The 21,666-nt window shown below is 38.8% G+C and overlaps 1 long non-coding RNA gene across 1 annotated transcript; it reads right to left on the bottom strand.

The window, feature by feature from the left end:
* Nucleotides 1-8,806: 8,806 nt before the first annotated feature.
* On the bottom strand, nucleotides 8,807-14,994 carry LOC138814789 (uncharacterized). Its single transcript, XR_011368093.1, has 4 exons — nucleotides 14,702-14,994; nucleotides 14,168-14,248; nucleotides 12,403-12,536; nucleotides 8,807-8,869 (listed from the first exon to the last, which is right to left on the bottom strand). It is a non-coding gene; the product is annotated as an uncharacterized lncRNA (long non-coding RNA).
* Between the last annotated feature and the right edge of the window lie 6,672 nt (nucleotides 14,995-21,666).

The raw sequence follows: 21,666 nt of genomic DNA, 5'->3' as shown, positions 1-21,666 counted from the left end.
GTACTATCCTCTAAATTTAAGCAGTTAATGATGCAATCTTTATACAAGCTTATATCTATGGGTGCCTAGTAGTAACAAGGAAAGCTTATTGTTCTTAACAATGCTATCGATCATATTTCCCTAAAATTCTGTGAATAGTGGAAAAAATTATATTGATCAATCGATTGCTCACATTTGCATTTTTTTGTCAAAGACTATCAAGTGTTTTAATTTGGAATTTGATCGTACACTCAATTATTTATAGATAGGTCCAAAGGTGATGGCTTTTTCAAGTACTTATTTATCCAACTTTGTTAGCTATGTGGACCTAATGGATTCAAAGCAAGCATTGCTTAAGAGCTACTTCTAAACTTCTTCAGCTGACATTTTCCCAAATGAGGAGTTACTGGCACAAATGTGTACAAGAGCCTTTACCCTTCTTCCATGTGGGAACAGACCAATCAGAATATCTTACCCTGACAGCATAGATTGTATTACTGGAACAAAACTAATCTTGGTTACAAGGGATCATAGAGAGTTGAACAGTTCTAACAGAACTGTTCAGACTAGAAGGTATTTTATCAAAATATAATTGTTTGTTATACCTTCCATTTCAAAAATAGCTGAAGCCAAGAAGGTGAATAATTGTTGGTATGCATGATTACTTAATGTCCTGGCCTGTCTATCATCCAACCAGGCAGGAACTTACACTACTGCCTTTTTATCACCAAATATTTTCATAGTTGCAGGAGAAGTCCATCTGTTTCTCCTCCTTATTAGGCATTAAATTGATAATGTTTTAATCACAGTATTTCCTATTGCCCCTATGCTGTAAATCTACATATGGTAAAGCTTTAGGTCTAACTCTATCAAACACTGAGGTAGAGATAATGGAATAATACTTTAAAACAGATTTGCCATTGATACAGTAACTACAACAGAACAATGCAAAACGTGTGCCTTTTAATTATAGTATATATAGTTATATATTTTATATTTATATGTGCTGATTTTATATTTCACACAGTGAAATTTACTAGAATTAGTTGAAAATTTGACAAATTAATTGATATTTATTTATTACAATAAATAGAATTGGAATAAAAATAATTAGGTTTAAAATATGGATTAGAATATAAAATATCTATGCAATATCTTTAGTATAAACTTGTGATGCATTCTGTTCTTGGTCTTCTGAATCCACATGGCAAAAAAACAATGTTTTTCTCTAATCTATAATGGATTTTACTCTGCTGCTCTGTTTATTGCTTTCACTCGCTTGTCCCAAAATGTTTTTCTCCATATTTCTGAAGGATTCCTACTGATTATACCCAAATTTTGCTAAGATGTCTAAAAAACATTATTCTTCTGCAGTACCCATGTGTCCTAGGATCCCAGGTCCCAGTTACCTGCATCATCAGATAACAGGGGAAAGACTTCTCACCAAGACCCATGCAACATGTCAACACAAACTAATTGAAGACCCATAACAATTTCTCATTTCCTATATTTCAGAGCCCCAATTCCTTGAGATGCAGGAATTAGCAGTAAGCAATTGTGAAATGCAAGGCAACTTAAAATGAAGGATGAGATAACAAAATTTTAGAGAAAGTACTTTAATTCAAACATTCAACTTCGAGTTCACAAAGTATCATAAGATTATATTTAACACCCCTCCCCTTTGATTAATGAAAGATTTTATTTCAACATAAGTGGGCCAAAAAAAAGTTCCTTGAAGGATAGATCCATAATTGGTCTACCAAAGCCCAGAAAACTTGACTTAGAGGTCAATGTAATTCAGAAAAACATTTGAAGCACTAAGGAGTGCTTCAAAACATTGGGACTTCAGTACAACATGGTTCTGTGGTATAAAAATGTCACTCTCAAACCAATGATAATCTACATTGAATCTCCTGAAAGTGTATTCCTTTTCAAATAAACTTTTTAAAATCACATTCGCCAAAATAACATTTGACAAGTTGATGATGCTTAGTGATATTACAACTTTTTCAAGTGTAGGGAGCAAGTTACAATAGAGTTGAATTATTTACACAGCACTAATGCGAAACAGGTTCAACCATTCATTAAAGTGTAGAAATAGTACCACCCACAATTTGTGTTTTTCAGTAAGAGCCTTCCAGAAATGTGTTAAATAGATCAGCCTCCTAAATTTCAAACCCAAACGTTAGCTAATAAATTTCATCATTTAATAAGGTACATTTTAAAAAGTCACAAATAGTTGCCTTATCATATATTATTTTATGTTTTCCCTCTGTCTAATGTACTAAGAATATAACTTTAAGTCTTGAATATGGGTACTCATCAGAGATATGACAAACATAATATCTGTCCTCTATTTCTATCATATTCCTCTGTAGGAATAAATTTTAATTTTCTTCATTTTCCAAAACTTATAGGTAGTAGAAAATATTATTCCATGTAAAATAAAAGAATCACACAATTGTACAAAGCCATTTATAAAAATTTGTAGTTAGGAATACATTCTAAGCCATTTTTAACTTTCTTTTTGACGAAAGATTAATCTTCCAAATGGATGAGAATAAAATCATGTTTAGGTGCTTCACGTCTCCAGTCTTGCAAATTGTTGCAGATGAATCAATTATGGAAATATAAGCTGACATCATTTTAAGAATATGCAGGATTGAAAGTCCATGGAATGTATATAAACCTTTCAAAGTATTAATAGACAGTTTAACAGAATGACTATCAGGAAGTTGAAACCAGATAGGAATTATAGTAAAGACATAGAATGAATAAAAACGAACAAGGGGCAGAGGAATTATAGTAAAGTTATAGAATGAATGAAAAATGAACAAGCGGCCAGTACAGCAAGAATACTCAGTGTATGCTGGAGGAATATCAATACCAAATTTCAAACTCTACTATAAAGCCATAGTAATCAAAACAGCTTGGTATTGGCATAAGAACAGACCTCAGGACCAATGGAATAGAATTGAAAACCCAGAAATGAACCTACAGACCTATAGCCATCTAATCTTCGATAAGGAAGCTAAAACAATAGAATGGAAGAAAGACAGCCTCTTCAGTAAATGGTGCTGGCAAAATTGGTTAACTACATGTAGAAAACTAAAGCTAGATCCTTATATATCACCCTGCACCAGAATCAACTCCAAATGGATCAAAGACCTTGAACTCAAAGCAGACACTCTAAAAACATTACAGGATGGAATAGGAGAAACCCTAGGTCTCCTTGGCTCAGGTCGAAATTTTCTGAATAGAGACCCGGAAGCACAACAAATCAAAGAAAGGTTGGACAAATGGGATTGCATAAGATTGCAGAGCTTCTGCAGGGCAAATGACATAGCTGGCAAGATCAATAGAAAGCCCACCGATTGGGAGAAGATCTTTACTAGCCATACAACGGACAAGGGTCTCATATCTAAAATATACTTGGAACTCAAAAAATTAAACCACCCAACAACAAATCCTCAAAGAAACAACTGCCCAATAAATAAGTGGGCGAAAGACTTAAAGAGAAGCTTCTCTGAAGAAGAAAGAAGGATGGCCAATAGACACATGAAGAAATGTTCAACATCCCTAGCCATAAAAGAAATGCAAATCAAAACAACATTGAGATATCACCTCACTCCAGTTAGAACAGCAAAAATCAAGAACTCTGATAACAACAGATGCTGGAGGGGATGTGGACAGAAAGGAACCTTACATCATTGTTGGTGGGAATGTAAACTTGTTCAACCACTTTGGAAAGCAGTATGGAGGTTCCACAAAAGACTTCACATAGATCTCCCCTATGATCCAGCAATCCCACTTTTGGGCATTTACCCAAATGTTTACAAACAAGACCACACTAAAGCTACCAGCACAACTATGTTTATTGCAGCATTATTTACCATAGCTAAGATATGGAACCAACCCAGATGCCCCTCAGTAGATGAATGGATCAAGAAAATGTGGTATATATACACAATGGAATTCTATGCCTCCATCAGAAAGAATGACATTTCCCCATTTGTTAGGAAATGGAAAGGTTTGGAAAAAATTATATTAAGTGAAGTAAGCCAGGCCCAAAGAAGCATAGGTCCCATGGTTTCCCTTATTTGCAATATCTAGTATAGGTATGAGTCAAGCGGAAAAGGCCAGATAATGTGATGTTAGGAAAATGAACCCTTAAATATGTATTTTAATGTTTTCGTTTCTTTCATGCATGTGTTTCTAATGCATTTATAAGATTATTTCTTTGTTGCTTTGTATGTCCCTCCCCCACAGTGTAACCCCCGCTTTCACTATATTTGATGTCAGTATAACATGTGGAGGAGATGGGGACAAACAAGTCGTTTAAGGATTCAGGTGGACCTGTTGCAACAATGAGATGTACAAAATGTCATGTCAAAACCAGCTTTCCAATTTCAGTGTGGGGGGGGAAGGGGGTATAATTGGGTGGGGGGAGGGGGGTAAAATTGGGTGGGGGGAGGGGGGAGGCGGGGAAGGAAAGTGAAGGGTAAACAAAGGAGGAGGCTGCAATGCTTGGTAAGAAATGTATACATTATCCTGCCCATGTAATTGTAGCCCTCTGTACAGTATGTTCTCAAATAAAATAAAATACAATTAAAAAAAATTAAAAAAAAGAATACTCAGTGTTCACATATGATAAAGGAAGTGGTAAATTGAAAATAAATCTTGGAGAAAGGGTTGGTTGAGAATGATGGAACGAGTGACTCTGATCTAGGAGCATTGGACAATTAGATGTATATATTTAATTGTAACACAATTGTACAACCTTTTAAAATTCAGTTAAAAAACACAAAAATAAACAAAAAACACTCAAAAATCACAACCAAACAGCAATCTCCAGAGAGTATGAATATGACCTCTCAAAATTTTAATCAGTTAATGAAGGGCAGTCAGAAAAATCAAACAAAACTGTTCAAAGAGGGAATTTTGAATAGGGGAGAATTTTGAAGAGAATTAAATAGATTATCTAAGGTTATAAATCACCTACATCTGCTGCAAATAGTATCTTTCTTCTACCAGTTTTCTGTCTGAACTGGATAACCCAGTCCGGAGACACACTTGGTAGCTTGTGAGGATAGAATGGGAGAAATAAGATCAAGCACCAATTACTCCACTGGAGAGAAAACAATACTTTTTATTTTCTCTAATCTCTCTTCACTACTCTTCCTTCATACTTTTAAGTCAGTTGATTTTGAATTATATTTTTCCTTCTTTCTTCTGGCAAAATAATTCCTTAAATATTATTTGCCATTTTCTTCTTTCATGCTGTTTAATTGGCCAAGTGAGTCCATTAAACTTCCCTCTTGCATTTGGTTGCCATGAAACAACATCTATGTTAATGAGGAGAAATCTAATGTAAAACTTTGTCTCCAGAAAGCTGTCCAAGATGCTGTGATCACAAATATTTGGTTATATTTTTTTTTTACCTTGACAGACTTCTTGTGTCTAAAGTGCCCACAAAAATAAGTACTTCATCACTTGTTGGTTCAATCAGAGTTGTCTAAACTCAAAGTTATATTTTGTAACAAGTTGCTTATAAGAAACAAAAAAATATTGCACTTTTATCCACTCTAAGATTCTCCTTAGATACCATATCAGCAACAGTGAAGTTATTCTATGCAAAATTATTTCAATCCATTATTTTTCTCTTGGTCTTGCATTACTTCATCGAGATGTAGGGAGGATAATAGAGTTAAATCACCCATACCTTGGAAGACAGTGTCTGTTACAAAAGGACAATGCTTCTATGTCCTACTTCTACGTCCTCCTCTTAGCTCTTGCCGGAGTTCCAATTAATCACAGCTTCTTGGCTTCATGTCTAGTGAACCTGAAGGTCTATACTGGCTCCACCACTATTACATCTTCATTATTTCTCTTTTAAAACTCTTTAATTGCCTCATTGGATGTGGAATTTATTTTCATGTCTTCAAGCAGTTCTGCATTGTAATGAGCCAAATGGGCTCTGTAAACTCACTTTAGGGAGTAAAAATACTAACACAATTTATATCGAAAAGTTTTGGCCTCCCTTCCCTGCTAAAGACAATATGCTTAGCTAAGTCTTCTAAGAAAACTTTTTTTTTTTATTAAACATTTCCATTTGCTCAATTCTTTTCTGAACTTTTTGGCATATGTAAGAACAGAAGTCTTCACTATCTCATATGAATAAGGATATTATATTTTGTGAGCCAGTTAGAAATGTGAAATCATTTGTTTGAAGTATCCAATGAGATTTTTTTCTGAGTTTCACTGCTTCACATCCAGACATTGTGGAAAGTGTTAAAAACAAAAATGTGTTATCCCAACACCTTCTCTCATTGAGACGGGCACTTTCTCCCTAAATATTTTGACTCAAATTATCTTTTTCAGACAATTACTCTTTGGTAATTAAGGTATATTCACAAATATTGATGCCTTATTTTTTTAAAGAACTTTGAATGTAAATTCTAATACAACTTTGTTTCAAACAGTGAAAATATAGTTCCTGGATAAGGACAATTACAAGGGAACCTACAGGATTTACAGCAACGTTTCTGAGGTTTGTTTGTTTATGTGAAAAAGAGCCATCTTCATCCACATTGCTCCCTCTCTATTAAATTTCCTTGGATTTCTTTGCATGAAAGCCTATTCTTCCTGGCAATTTTAAATATTCTTCTTATGCTAAGTTTTTAAAATTTTGAACAATTAATATTTACCTCTCATAAATTTAAAACTCTTGAAAATCCTTTATCAAAACTGCGAATTCACCGATCTTAATTCCACCTTTACCATCAAAAAGGTAACATGCTGTTTTCATGATATAGTATCCATGCAGCTATTATTTTCCTGTGGCTTTGTTATGCGTATATATAACCATATTAGCTCATCCTAAGTAAAATGAATTCCATGATATGGAACCAGATTTTTTCATTTGTGGTTTTTGTTTTTGATGAACTATGTGATTTCTGTTTTCTTTGGGTTGTCCCGCTATGGTTATCCCTGCTGTATATCATTTTGTATTGTATATACATTTACCTTAATTAGCGAAGGGAAGGGGAAAAGCATAATGGTGAGACAAAGGACAAAAGGAAAACCAATGCAGTAGCAATACTCACAAGACAATATGTTGGAAATGTACATTGCAACTTGTAAGGGGTGAAGGGATGAAGGAAAACTGTGAGAAAAATGAGAGAGGGTTAACAAGTTTGAAATGTTATGATTTATAACTTACAATTACTGTAACCCCACTGTACATCACTTTGATAATAAAATTGAAAAAAATAAGCTGCGTAAAACATAATTTCACTGTATTGGCACAGTAAATAATATTCTTTATATAGTAATATTTTAAAATCAATAATATTTGCCATCTAATTTGAATTAATTACCCCTTCTTTATCAGAGGCTCAGCAACTTGAATGTTATCCAACTAGACAATATTTTCACAATATATTTGCCAAATTTTTCAAAAAAGAATAAATTTTGTACTTTCTCATTCTAAAACAGAAAACAGTTTAATGCTATGGAAACCCATAACTTTTAAAAGTAAGTAAGTTGTTAGAGGACAGAATACATGTGTTCTTCAAAATTCTTATGAATAATAACTACTCAGTTTTCAATTCTCAACATTCCTGAGAGATTCAAAACAGTACCTGTTTGCATGTTATGTAATTCTGCAATAGATGCAGTTTCCAATGGGGTGTTACATCTTGAGAAATCAACAGAAAAATAGCCACATTTTGGTAGAGGATAAAACTATGAAGCATGTGCAATAATTAATTCTTCAAGAGTAACCAATTGTTTATCAGAGTAAGCTATTATTTCTATGACCACCTATCTCAAGATTGATGCCATAAAGTCATCCTATCCCAACAGTTTCCAACTGGTAAGGGGCACCTAAAATTCCTTAATTCACATCATGAATACCTTATCTCTATTTTGAAAAAATACTACACCTCTGCTAATGTGAGGCCCTCCTTGTTCTGAAAAGAACTCCACAACAAACTGAGCTGGATCATTTTTCCTCCACTTGTATTCTTCAGATCAGAACACATGCAAATATTATTTACATTTATACTTTTTTTAACTATCATAGTTATTCAGGATGCAAAGATAGGAATATTATGGTTCAAAGCCCACCCATGCAGGAAGGTTTCTTAGAATCTTATCTCCAAAAATCTTCTCCACAAAAGCCAGACTCAAGTGGCACTGAGGTTGAAGTGGTAGGGCACGAGCCTTGAGCATAAACAGGCTCAGAGACATTGTCCAGGCCAAGAGTTTAAGCTCCAGGACAAACCAATAAAACAAAAACAAAACTGAAAACAAACCCCATACCTAGCATTTTCTCCATGTATACAGAGGCACATAAATAAGGAAATGGCTTCCTGTATTACATATATGTAGAAGAAAGTAGATGTCACACAATTACTCTCTTCATACGCTATTAAACCAAACCCTTAAAACATTGGTTTTTCTAAATGTATAAATTAATGTCATCCATTTGTTGGCAACTCTGTCTAGATTATTCACATTAACATGGTATACATGAAACTGTGTGAATTATCTATTAACTATGTTCTAATTATAACTCTCTTGAAAGAATATATAGGCAAATAGAATGCCAGAGTCATTTGTGAATTTTCACTTAATCCCTTTACTTAAAAAGAATTTTGTAGTATCTTATAGAATATGAAATTACAAACAAAACCAAAAAATATATTTTAAATGTAAATTCAAATTTAACAAAGTCTACAAAGTCTTACATTAGACGAACTTTGCTATTTCTCCAGACTTAAGCTTTTGTAATCCAACATTTATTTGGAATCCAGCAGAATCAGGCTTACTTACTTTCCCAAATTTTTTGGTGGGAATCATGAACTATTTTTCATCTAGGAATGTTCTGTAATGATGAGAGCATTTAAAACATAAGTGAGGATGTATATGAGTTGCATTCAATAGGAAACTTGACTTCTCAAAACAATGACAAAAAATCAGCCCAAACTTCTAACTGTGTATTCCTTTCTTGTTGTTTGATTAGTTTTATTGAGACAAAATTATTCTACTTGGTCCAGGGAAGGTATCGTTATATGATTCCACTCTCTAACCTCCTGTCTGAGTGCTAGAATTCCAGGCTTGTAGCACATTGCCCTGCCATAGTTTTTTTTATTTAATCTAGAAGCAGACTAGCAATTCTGAACTTCTCCTATGATCTTATCCACTAGACTGACTGCTCAGACTGTTTATGTACTATTTTGAAAGATGTTTTAACATTTGACATTGGATATGAACATTTTCAGATGCACCTGCAGGGTTCCCTGATTAATTCCACCATGGATAATAAACCGTTAATAATGATTGCTTGACTCTCTTACTATCTCTGGTCACCACCTATGTAATATTCTCAACTTCTGGGGGAAAGTTCACTTGAAGGGTTTCTAATATTAAAAATTATCACTTGATTCTAGTCTTACTCAGGACTTATTTTCTAAGTTTTTTACATATTCTGAGAGTTGTTTCATTTGTGTATTTTTGTGTGCACCTATAAGTGCCTCTGTGTGTATGTGTATGTCTGTATGTATGTATGCAAAAACCTAAAGCTGTTATTCAGCAATCTTGCTCGTGACTGGTATTCCAGGTTTTGGCTGGTTAACTATAGGTAGTGTCTCAAAGCCTATAATGTCTAAGCTCGATGCAAATTGAACTTCCCAGACTTCTTTACATTCTTAGGTTTTATTTTTCCAGGAGTATCAACTTTTAAACTTCAAACACTTTTGTGAGTGTAAAGTCTAACCTGTAGCTAAGATTTTTAACTCAAGAATTCATATGAAGATAGATGAACATATACCTTACATATCCTGAGTGTAAACTGTTAGAAATGTGATCATAAACCAAGTTGTTTTGAGATCTGAGGATTGGGCTTTGAAGCCATCACGGGTAGGAAAGTCCTGGAGTCTCTTTTCTCCAATAATTACCAGAAACCTGGAATTGGCACTGTGGCTCAAGTGGAAGAGCACTAGCCTTGGGTTGCGTTTCAGAGGGACAGCGCCCTTTCCCATATTTCAAGTGCCACAAACAACAACAACAACAAAAAGGAATATAAGAAAAGAAAAGAAAAAGAAATGTGATCTTAACCACCAGGTTCATTGCTAGTGTAATTCCTGTTCTCTCAAGATGGACTCTTTTTTTCCAATCAAGTCTATTCTATATCTGACTTGCATTGGAAACAGAATCATTCTTCCATTCTCCTTTTTGCACATTTAGGTGATTAGCAAGTGTGATTTAGAAAGTGAGTGGCCTCATGCTTCATGTTCCACTTAGCAGTAATGCTTTCTCTATATCACTCCCACAAATCTACATACTGGACTTGGCTTTATTGTTTCAATGTTTTCTTATTTGTAGAGTCTTCTATATTGTATTGAACACTTAAACATAAACACAGAACTTCTTTTGGTCCTGAGTTTTCCATAGCAATAAGGATTCCAAAAAATCAGGATCCAGTGATTATGATCAGCAAAAGCAGCCTCTTCTTGGATTACCACTATTTTAAGGAGAGTCCTAAAGAAATACCCAGGGTTTGTTTTGTTTGCTAGTTTGTTTAGTTTGTGCTGGTTCTGGGGCTTGAACTTAGAGAGTTGCCCATGTCCCTGAACAGTTGTCTTTCTTTCCTAGCTGGCCCACTTGAGCCACTGCTTGAGCCAAAACTCCACTTCTGGTTTTTTGGTGTTTAATTATAGATAAGATTTTGACAGACTCTCTTGCCCGGGTTGCCTTTGAACTAAGACAGTAAAAAGCTCAGTGACATCAACTGTATGGACTTCTCTTTTGAAACAAGAAATATTAGATGAAGTTTATTATAAAGCTACCACTTGACAATTTTTAACGAGAGAATATGTTTAGCAAAGAATCCATAACAAATAACTCAGCAAAAGTACGTGCACTACTAAGTCATTTGGGAAGATTACTATTGACTTCATCATTCCTTTGGGGGAAATTTAAAGCCATATTTGCAATTTTTGTTGGTTGTGAGGATTGAACATTGATCCTGGCCACTGTCTCTCAGCTCTTCAGCACAATTGAGCACTCTACAACTTTAGCTCCAGCACCAATTCCGGGTTTCTGGGGTTAATTGAAGATAATTGTTTCATGGACTTTCCTGAACAGGCTGGCTTTGAACCACAATCCTCTGGTCTCAATCTCCTGAGTAGCTAGGATTACAGGCATGAGCCACCAGCACCCGGCTCATATTTGCATTTATGTGCACTTAATGTCACTATGTAGACAAAGAATAGAAATTTGAACCAAATGATGTGACATTGAAGCTTTTCAGAATTGAGGTAGCAATAAATATGTCCTCCTTTCCCATTTTGTTACATTAATGACTCATGAGCTATGGGACTCTTACATTAGCATCCTTTCATCTTTGTCGGTGTATTTGGTATCAGAAAATGTTCATAGAGAAATATAGAAAGACAGATTTTTAGAAAGCAAAGGAGATCAGGTATGAAAGAACAGCATAGAAGGAGATACATTTATCACATAGAGATTAAGAACAAGCCTAGGAGATTTTGAATGCTAAAGGCAATGAAGAATAAGCCTAGTTGATAACTAGTTCTTCAATTACCAAAAATGGATCCCTAGAAAGGTTTCTGCTATACCTTAGTTACTATCATGTTTTCTTCCATCTGGAATTATTCCTTCTCTTCTGTCACAACTGTTAATTAGCCTCTGCCCTTTTGGTGTGATGACTTGCCAAAAGACTTTCCAAATCTCACTTAGACAACCCTTCTCATTGTGATTAGCAGTGACCACATACAAAAGCTTGCAATGTTTGAATTTCCAGAATCTTCACCTGACTTCTAAGCACATTCCTGGAATTAATTACTGTGACCTAATGAACATAACATTTTTTTTCAACAAAGTATCCTAACACAGGTAAAGTACATGAATTAGGAGCTATTGTCAGGTATCAGTATGGAAGGAGCAATTATATATTCCAAGTATGGGTTCTTTATTTTGCATTTACTAACTAAATGTTCATTGTTGTTGTTGTTGCTGCTGTTGTTTTGGCAGTCCGGGGGCTGAAACTCAGTGCTTGGGAATTATTCCTCAGCTTTTTTTTTTCCCTCAAGGCTAACCCTCCACCATTTGAGGCACAAGACCACTTCCAGTATTTCCTTTTCCATTTATGTGGTACTGAAGAATTGAACCCAGGGTTTCATGCATGCTAGGCAATCACCGTATCATGCAGCCACATTCCCAGAACCCTAAATGACTTTCTTAGGATGGCATTACATTTTCATTCTGTAACTATGTATCATAATTTTAACCAGAAATTTTTGGTAGAAAAGAGCATTGAACACAGTACTGAGTCCAGTAAGACTAGATGGACAATGGATAACTGTCACCTTGTAGCCAGCTCACAGAGGGACTTACCTCATGGAGTTGGTACAATAGACTGTGCGAGACAGCTCCTGACCCACAGCCTACCTCCAGAATGAGAGGGCCACCTTGGTTCAAACCACATGGGGATGCTGGGACAACTCCTCCAGCACCCATTGAATCAGGTCCTGAGAAAGAAAGGGAAAGAAAGAAGGTCAGAATTACACTTAAGCCAGGTGCCAGTGGCTCAGGCCTATAATCCTAAGTACAATGGAGGCTGAGAGATGAAGATCGTGCTTTATAGCCAGCCCAGGAAGGAACACCTGTTAGACTCTTATCTCCAAAGAACCACCAGAATACTGGAAGTGGTGCTGTGACTCAAGTGGTAGAGTGCAAACTTTGAGCTAAGGAGCTCGGGGAGCTGCCCCAGGCCCAAAGTTCAAGCCACATGACTTGAAATAAGTGGATTTCCCACCACAAGAAGTGGACTGAATAGCACCCATTGTCCTAGGTAGCATGGCAGAGATGTCAGGCTGAGCTTCCTGTCAGCTGGGGTCATTAGTAGGTCACCTGGCTTCTCTGTGCCTCAGTTTCACCATGTTCAAAACTGAACAAAGTGAAGGATCCCGTTACTCATGGGGATAGGGTAATAAAGAAAGAGAGCCATGTTTTGGTTCACAATCCCATTCACGTTGCACCATTAATAACACACACCATCTGGGATCTTTCCGGGTATCTTCCTATCTCATGCTCACAGAATTGCCAAGAACAGTATCAGATGGCCCCTCCCTGTGTGCCTGTCCCTGCTCCAGAGATCCCTCTGTATTAATCCTTTGTTTCCTCACAACTATCCCATGAGGAGATTGAAGTCCAATGGTCGAGGTCCAACTCATCGCTTCACCTCTGGTCAAGAATGGGCTGCCGTTGACTGAGTTTGGGACAGTCCATCTAAACCAATGACTGAGCGTGGCACTACATGTCTACCATCCCAACTACAGAAGAGCAGGCCTGGTGGCTCATGCCTGTCACAGATAGGAAGACCATGATCCAGGCCAGGCTGAGCATATATTAATTCTCCATCTCAGAAATGCCCAAGACAGAAAAGCTTGACTTGCATGGTAGAAGACCTGACTGGCAAGCCTAAGGCCTTGAGGTCTAAGCCTAATATACTAAAAAGAACAAGTGTCCCAGTGCCAGAGGCGCATGCCTATAATCCTAGGTACTCAGTACACTGAGATCTGAAGATCACAGCTCAAGATTTATAATAGGGTTGGCCTCAACCGTAAGACGTCATGATGAGAAGACCCAGAGTCTGATCAATGCTGTTGCACTCCATACTAGCAGAACTCATATCCTTACTAAGTGTTAGTCATGCTCTCTGTCCCCCTGGGAAGCCATCCCCTGTAGACCACATTCCCAGGTCCTCCCAAGCTCCCACTGCCACCAACCAGGCCCAAGGGAGTACACAGCTCCATTGCACACAGATCCTTTGTTCTTGTAATTAAACAGTGCTGTGTCCCCTTCAAGCCTCTCACCCTTCCGGGCCCCCAGACTTCAGCTGTGAAGCCCATACATGCCCCAATGTTAGCAGGGAGAAGTTACCAAAGCATTCAGCCTCCTTGTTACAACCCACTTCTTCACACACACACACACACACATACACACACACACTCACAATACACACACACACACACACACACACACACACACACACACACACACACACACACACACACACACACACACACACACACACATCCAGACCGGTGACAGAAGACTCATCCATGCAGCACCTGAAATTTGCCAACTGATCACTCACCTGAGCACAGTCAGGCTGCACAAGGAAAAAGATGATCTCTCTGTCTCTCTGTCTCTCTGTCTATGTCTATCTCTGTTCTCTCTGTTTTCAGGAGAAAGGTTGACCGAGCACAGAACACAAGGGCTAACACAGCAAGGGTGTCCATCTTCTGCATCCAACACCTCCCATCCCCAGAAAAAAAAAATAAAAAGACCCCAGAACGTAGGTGGAGCATTGCTGCTCCCCAACTCTAAATCCACTGGGTTTCCACCAAGGAGAGGAAGGGCGCACATGTGTGGCAGTGTGGCTCCCACTGCTCCAGGCCAGGGGATCTGTGGTGCCCACTCCTCACCCAACCCTGCATCTCTCCGTTTCCTGGGACACAGGCCGCTGGGGATGGGGATGGGATCCACGGGTCAACACCCAGCCCCACCCCTGGGGCACATTTGTGGCAGGGCGTGGGCCAGACTGTGGGACATAGGGGAGACTCTGGTCCGGGTTGGAGGGGAGGGGATATAGGGTCGCAGGTTGCAGGGCTGTGTGGCAGCCACTCACATGTGTTGCTGGCAAAAGCTGTTGGCAGCAGCTCCAGGTGGGGCAAGCAGCAATGGCAGAGTCATGACAGAAACTCAGGCCCTGAGCAGAGGACAGGGGAGCCAGGACCAGGTCAGGGCAGCAAGATGGCTCGTGGCACACCATTGCACCATTGTCTGAAGAAACCATGGTTCTGAGCCCACAGCACCAGGTTTGAAAGGCTGCTCCATGGGGAAGTGGGGGGAAGAGTCAGGGCTCAGGCAGGCACATGATGGGCCTGAGGAAGACCTTTCTTCCTAGGCCTTGAGCCTCTTGCTCACCACTCAGCCACCTCTACCTTCCTCAACTGCTGGTAGTGGTGTCAACAAACAGAGGGAATCAAAGTGCAACTGGGCAGGATGGAATGTGGGCGTGGACACCATTCTTGTATCCCATTGGTCAGAAAGAACTATGAAACAATGGGGTGTGGCTGGAATCCTGTGATGCAGGCAGAATGGGTGGAGTTGAAAAGGATGGCAGCCCCTTTTTCCCGGAACTCTGTCCAAGCCAGTTGGGGACAAGTGGGTGACCTGCTTTAGCAGGATGGCTGCACTGATTGTTGTGTATGGCTGTTTGTTCCCAGACATTGAACTCAGGATCTGGGCACAATCTGTGAGTTGCTTTTGATCAAGGCTAGCTCTCTAACCACTGGAGCCACACGACTTGGCACAAGTTGGACAAGAGTCTCAAGGACTTTCCTGCCTACGGTGACTTTGACCATGATCCTTCATTCACAGCCTTGTAAGTTTTAAGGAGGACTGCTGAGAGCCACTGATGCCTGGATAATCATTGGTTTTGCTGATGTTCTTGGACAGACCTATGAGTTACCTATCCTCAGGTTTGAGTGGTAGGAGCTGGAGTCCACAGTTTGAATCCTGGTCCTGCCACCAACAAATGGCAGGAGATCTTATGAAACTCATTCCTATTCATATGATTACCAAAGGAATGTGATGTATGTCATGATTAAATGGGCAGTACTTGAATGATTCGAGGATAAAATTATACACAATTACATTACAAGACACTGGTCGATAATAATTAATACTTTATGAAGCATTTAAACAATCACATTAAATGGAGGCCAAATGAAATACCTACGAATTGGGCATCACATAGCATGGAGATGCCATTTTTTTCCTGCCAGGACTGGGATTTGAACTCATGGTCTAGGTAATCCTGCTGTTTCACTGTGTGGGAAGGGGAAGCTTGCCTCCTTGAATTCAAGAAATTCAAGTCTGTTCCTTTCGCCTGAAATCGATGCCCACCGCTAGAAAACATCGTATTTGTGTACATTTTAAATATATGATTTATATTTATAGACATATGTTGATTCCATATTGCATTCAGTATAGTTATTTATTTTATTTTTTGTTTTATTCATGTATTGACTGCTCATTTTATTGAGTATTATGACACATAGAACAGTGATTACATTGATTACATAGGATATAAGTTTGCATATGTATTGCACATACTTCCTGACACCCAGGACATTCACTGAAAAGGAAAACCTGTGTCACCATCAGCTTCTTACTACACGATTCATTTTTTGGGAATGCTGGCATCTGAACTCACGGCCTACAAGGCCCAATTCATGAATGGGTGAGTGTCAGCCAGCCATCCTGTGGCAAATTGAGTTGACAGGCAGTTCCGAGTACCTGAGATTGAGCCCCAGCGGTTGAAAAAATGAGAACAGATTGACATCCAGATAGTATTACACTAATATATATATATATATATATATATATATATATATATATATAGAGAGAGAGAGAGAGAGAGAGAGAGAGAGAGTGCCAGAGATGTCTATATATTATTTAATTTTATAGACTACATTTTTACCAATTCTTGAGTATTTATATTACTACATGTAATGAATGTTATTGTTTTCATTCTTATCATACTATTAATAAATCTATCAATATCCTGAAATTATTGCATTCTGTAAGCAATAGTATTCTTTTAATGCTTCATAAATATTAAATAAAATCAGTCTCCTGAAATGATGCTGTCTAATTTTATAGGAGCATCATTCACCATCAGCTCATTCAACTGTGGCACTGATAATATTACGTTGTTATACCAATGGATGGGAACGAGTCTCCTAGTATCTCCTGCCATTGATTGGTGTCAGGACTGGGATTCGAAGTCGGGGCCTACATTGCCATGTGGACCTATAACTTCCTCAATAGTCTGACAACCTTCAGCAATACTAGGTGAAGTACCTTTTGCAACAATGTCATTCAGACCCAGGAGGGTCACCGTGCAAAGGAAGAAAACATAAAAGGCCATCTCGCTGCATTTTTTCTGTACATTTTTGCCACACAAGGCCTAGGGGTCTAGGATCCCAGGATTTACTGTGGGTCCAATGGTTGCACCCCAGCATAGGTTGATCAAAGCTGAGGCAGAGTTACCCGAACCTGAGTTCAAGCCCCCTGCTGAGCAAAAAATAAAAGAGGTTAGCTCCCTGGCTTGCAATTCACCCCGTTTATTCTGCCAGGCTTTGGATTTGAACTCAGAGTCTGGGAAAATCTGCAGCACTGTGGAAGAAGGGGAAGCTCACCGAATTTGAAGATAAGAAAGTCAGGCCAGAACTGTAAGCCAAAATTCAAGCCTTAGCCTTGGAAAACATACATTGTATATACATTGTAAATACATCATTTGTACTTACCTATGGATGTTCAGTCCATACATGTTTGGTGTGGTTGTTCCTTGTAGTTTTTGTTTTATTCATTTATTTACCGTTGATTTTACTATGATGACACCCATTCCCTTTATTACATTGACGACATCCTATCACATGGAATCTAAATTTGTAGACGTCTTCTCCATCATGCCTGACACCCAGGACTCTTAGAGAAAAGGAAGGAAGTTTCACAATTGGTTTCTTACTGCATGATCCAATTGTTAGTACTGCTGGGATCTGAACTCAGGTCCTAGCACGACTAATTGGTGCGTAGTTCAAGGTGACCACACCAGCTTGTGAGCAACAAAGGAGTTAGGCCATTCCCAGGATCTGACATTGATCCCCAGGGTGGGCCACGATAGTCATAAATTAATAATTAAAACATAGGATCAATATTTACATATATGTGTGGACAGCATCTTGCCTTTGGAGTACTTTTTCTCCTTAATTTCTGTCTTATGTAAGTATTGTGTATTTTACTGAGTAAGGTAACAGATATAACAGTGCTTACATGGAAGACAACCTATTGCCCTGGCTATAGGGTTTCCTATGCATTCTCTATCCAAGCTGAGAGCCAGGACTCTCACAGGACAGGAAAATAGGTGAATCGATGGGCTTCTCACATCAGGATTCATCTTTTGGCAGAATTGGGATTTGAACTCAGAGCCTATCATGCCCAATTGGGGAAAGGGGAAAGGTGAGGACACCAGCCTGTGAGCACCGAAGCAGATAGGCCATTCCCAGGACCTGACGTCTAGTCCCAGGGAGGTCCAGATAGTCATAAATTCATAATTTAAACATAGGGTCTATATTTAATACATGTGTGGAAAGCATCTTGCATTTCGTGCACTTCTCCTTAATTTGTGTCTAATTCATGGAGTTATTGTGTATTTTACTGAGTATGGTCACATGAATAACTGTGCTGACATGGATGACAACCTGTTCCCATAGTTATAGGGTTGCCTATGCATTCTACATCCTAGTGGAAGCACAGGACTTTCACAGGAGAGGAAAACATGTTCAACGACTGGCTTCTGACAACCGAATGAATCTTTTGTCAGTGCTGGGATTTGAACTCAGGTCTGGGTAGCTCTGTTGCACTTTGGGGGAAGGGAAATCTCACTGTCCTTGAAGACTAAAATGTCAGGCCTGGTCCAGGGCATGATTTGAAGCCCCAGCACTGGACAAAATAACAAGCCCGCCTTTTTAAAACATAGGATCTCTCTTTGCCTACAAGTGTGGTATGCATCTTGCATTCAGTGTAGTTATTCTTTTTATTTTGTGTCTTATTCATGGATGTATTGTGTATTTTATTGAGTATGGTGATAGATATAACTATGCTGACATGGATAACAACCATTCGAATAGTTATAGAGTTGTCTGTATAGAATTCTCCATCCTCGCTGAGACCCAGGACTTTCATTGGATGGAAAACCAGATGGATCGATTGGCTTCTCAAATCAAGGTGAATCATTAGGCAGTGTTGGGATTTGAACTCAAGGCCTAGCAGGCCCAATTGGTGAATGGGTCATGGTGAACACACCAGCCTGTGAGGCACTAAGGAAGTAGGTCATTCCAAGGACCTGAGATGAAGCCCTGGTGGGGGCCAATATAGTCATAAATTCATCATTTAAACGGAGGATCTATATTTCCATACATGGATGTGCAGTATCTTGCATTCGGTGTAGTCATTCTTTTATTTTGTGTCTTATTCATTGATGTATTGTGTATTTTCTTGAGTATAGGATGACAGATATAACTATGGTGACCTGGATGACAACATATTCCCATGAGTATAGAGTTGCCTATGCATTCTCCATCCTAGCTGAGACCTAGGACTTGCACAGGAAAGGAAAAGTGGTGCAATGACTGGCTTCTCACATGAGGGTGAATTTTGGCAGTGCTGGGATTTGAACTTTGGGCCTAGTAGGTCCAACTTCCCAATGGGTCCATGTGATCAAACCAGACTTTGAGCCACTAAGGAGCTGGTCAGTTTCCAGGAACAGAGGTCGAGCACCAGGGGGGCCACAATTGTCTGGAATGCATCATTTAAACATGGGATGTATATTCAAATCCGTGTGTGGACTGCATTGTGCATTTCGTGTAGTTATTCTATTTTGTATGCTATTCATGGATGTATTGTGTATTTTCTTCAGTATGAGATGACAGATATAACTGGGCTCACGTGATAACAACCTATTCCCATGGCCACAGGGTGGCCCATGCATTCTCCATCCTAGCTGAGGCCTAGGACTCACACAGGAAAGGAAAACAGGTGCAACAATTGCCTTCTGACATCAAGATGAATCTTTTGGCAATGCTGGGATCTGAACTCGGGGACCAGCAGACCCAATTGACGAATGGGTCCATGTGAGCACACCAGCCTGTGAGCCACTAAGGATTAAGGCCGTTCCCAGGACCTGAGATGGACCCCCAGGTGAGGGTGTGGGGGGAGGGCAAACAGTAGTCATCCATTCATAAGTTGAAGGTAGTATGCAAATAAGTACACATTTGTAGGAGAGTAGGAGAGACGATAACCTGTGATGGAATCCAATCTACCATGTGTCTACTGATTCTTGGATCATTCCAGATGCCTTCATTTCATGGCTGTGATGATTATTATCACGCTTAATCAGCACTGCTTTACAAATAGGAGATACCCCATGAGTCTTGCCTATGCTGTGATGATTATTATCACGCTTAATCAGCACTGCTTTACAAATAGGAGATACCCCATGAGTCTTGCCTATCATTTCCTAGTCACATCAGGCATGAACTACTTATTCAATGAGATCGATCACATTCCATTCCATAACTTTTCCTGGTCCAGAAACCACTATTTCATGATTTCCCGCCATTGCTTTCTCATGGGGGTGGGCTGAATTCAAGCCTCACGCATGGAAAACAGACTCCTTATATACATTTTAAAGATAGGATTTATACTTCCATACAGATGTTCAGTAGATACCGTGTTTGGTGTGGTAGGATTTATGCTTCCATACAGATGTTCAGTCCATATCACGTTTAGTGTGGTTATTCATTTTATTTCTTTTTTATTCATTTATTTACAATTTATTTCATTGACTTTCATGACACCTATAACATTTATTACATTGTTTACATCATATCACATACCATCTAGATTTGTAGATGTGTTCTCAATCATGCCTGACACCCTGAACTCTCCCAGAAAAGGAAAACATATGTCACACTCGGCTTCTTACTCAAAGATTAAATTTTTGGCAGTGCTGGGATGTGAACTCAGGTCCTAGCAGGCCCAATTCATGATTGGGTAAGTGTGAGCACAGAAACCTCTAGCCAATGAAGCTGTCAAGTGGTTCCCAGGCACTGAGACCAAGCCCCAAGTTTGGCCAAAACAGCAATAAATGGATAGGCAGAGGGTGGTATACAAATAAATACATATTGTTAAAGAGTTCCAGAGCTGTCTATCTATGACTGAATGACATCTACTAAATTCCTACCAACTCTTAGGTATTTATTATATCTCCACTGAAAAAATATTATTCTTTTTATGCTTAATAAACTATTAATTAAGGTCAATCAGCATCCTAGGATTATTGCATCCAATTTTAGACTAACCAAATGCATGGACTACTCTTTCAATCTGTATTCTTATGCAAAGGAATGAGTCTCTTGTGATAGCCTGCCATTGGTAAGTGTAAGGATTAGGATTTGAACCCAAGGCCTATGTTAACGTGTTGGCTTATGGCTTCCCTGATAGCCTGCCAGCCATCAGCAATGGCAGGCCAGGTCCACTTTGAAACCATGTCATTCAGACACAGGATGGTTACCATGCAAAAAAATCTTGTAAAACCCTGAGCCTTCTACAGTTCCCCACTTTTTGTGCTGTTCTGCTTATTTTTCTTCTGGCAGGCCCTCTGGGCTTATTGTCCCACGATCAGCTTTGGGTCCCGAGGCTGCACCCCATCCTAGGGAGAGTGAAGCTGAGTCAGAGTTGCCATGACCTGAGTTCAAGCCCCGTGGTTGGCAAAATTAATTAACTAATTAATTATTTATTTATTTAACTAACTAAATTGAAATAATAAAGCTCTTTGGTTTGGAATTTCTGCCAGATTTCTTTCCTAGCCAGGGATTTGAACTCAGAGTCTTGATGAATCAGTAGCAATGTGATGGAAGGCGCAGAGTTGCCATTACTTGAGTTCAAACCCTATGCAAAGCCAAAAATAAATAATAAGACACTGACCTCAGCAGGGAAGTTAATTGTAAAGATGGGAAGGAA

This window comes from Dipodomys merriami, unplaced genomic scaffold, assembly GCF_024711535.1.
Source record: "Dipodomys merriami isolate MVZ:Mamm:240054 unplaced genomic scaffold, mDipMer1.0.p SCAF_611, whole genome shotgun sequence".
NCBI lineage: Eukaryota > Metazoa > Chordata > Mammalia > Rodentia > Heteromyidae > Dipodomys > Dipodomys merriami.
This window is presented reverse-complemented; position numbering and strand designations above follow the sequence as displayed.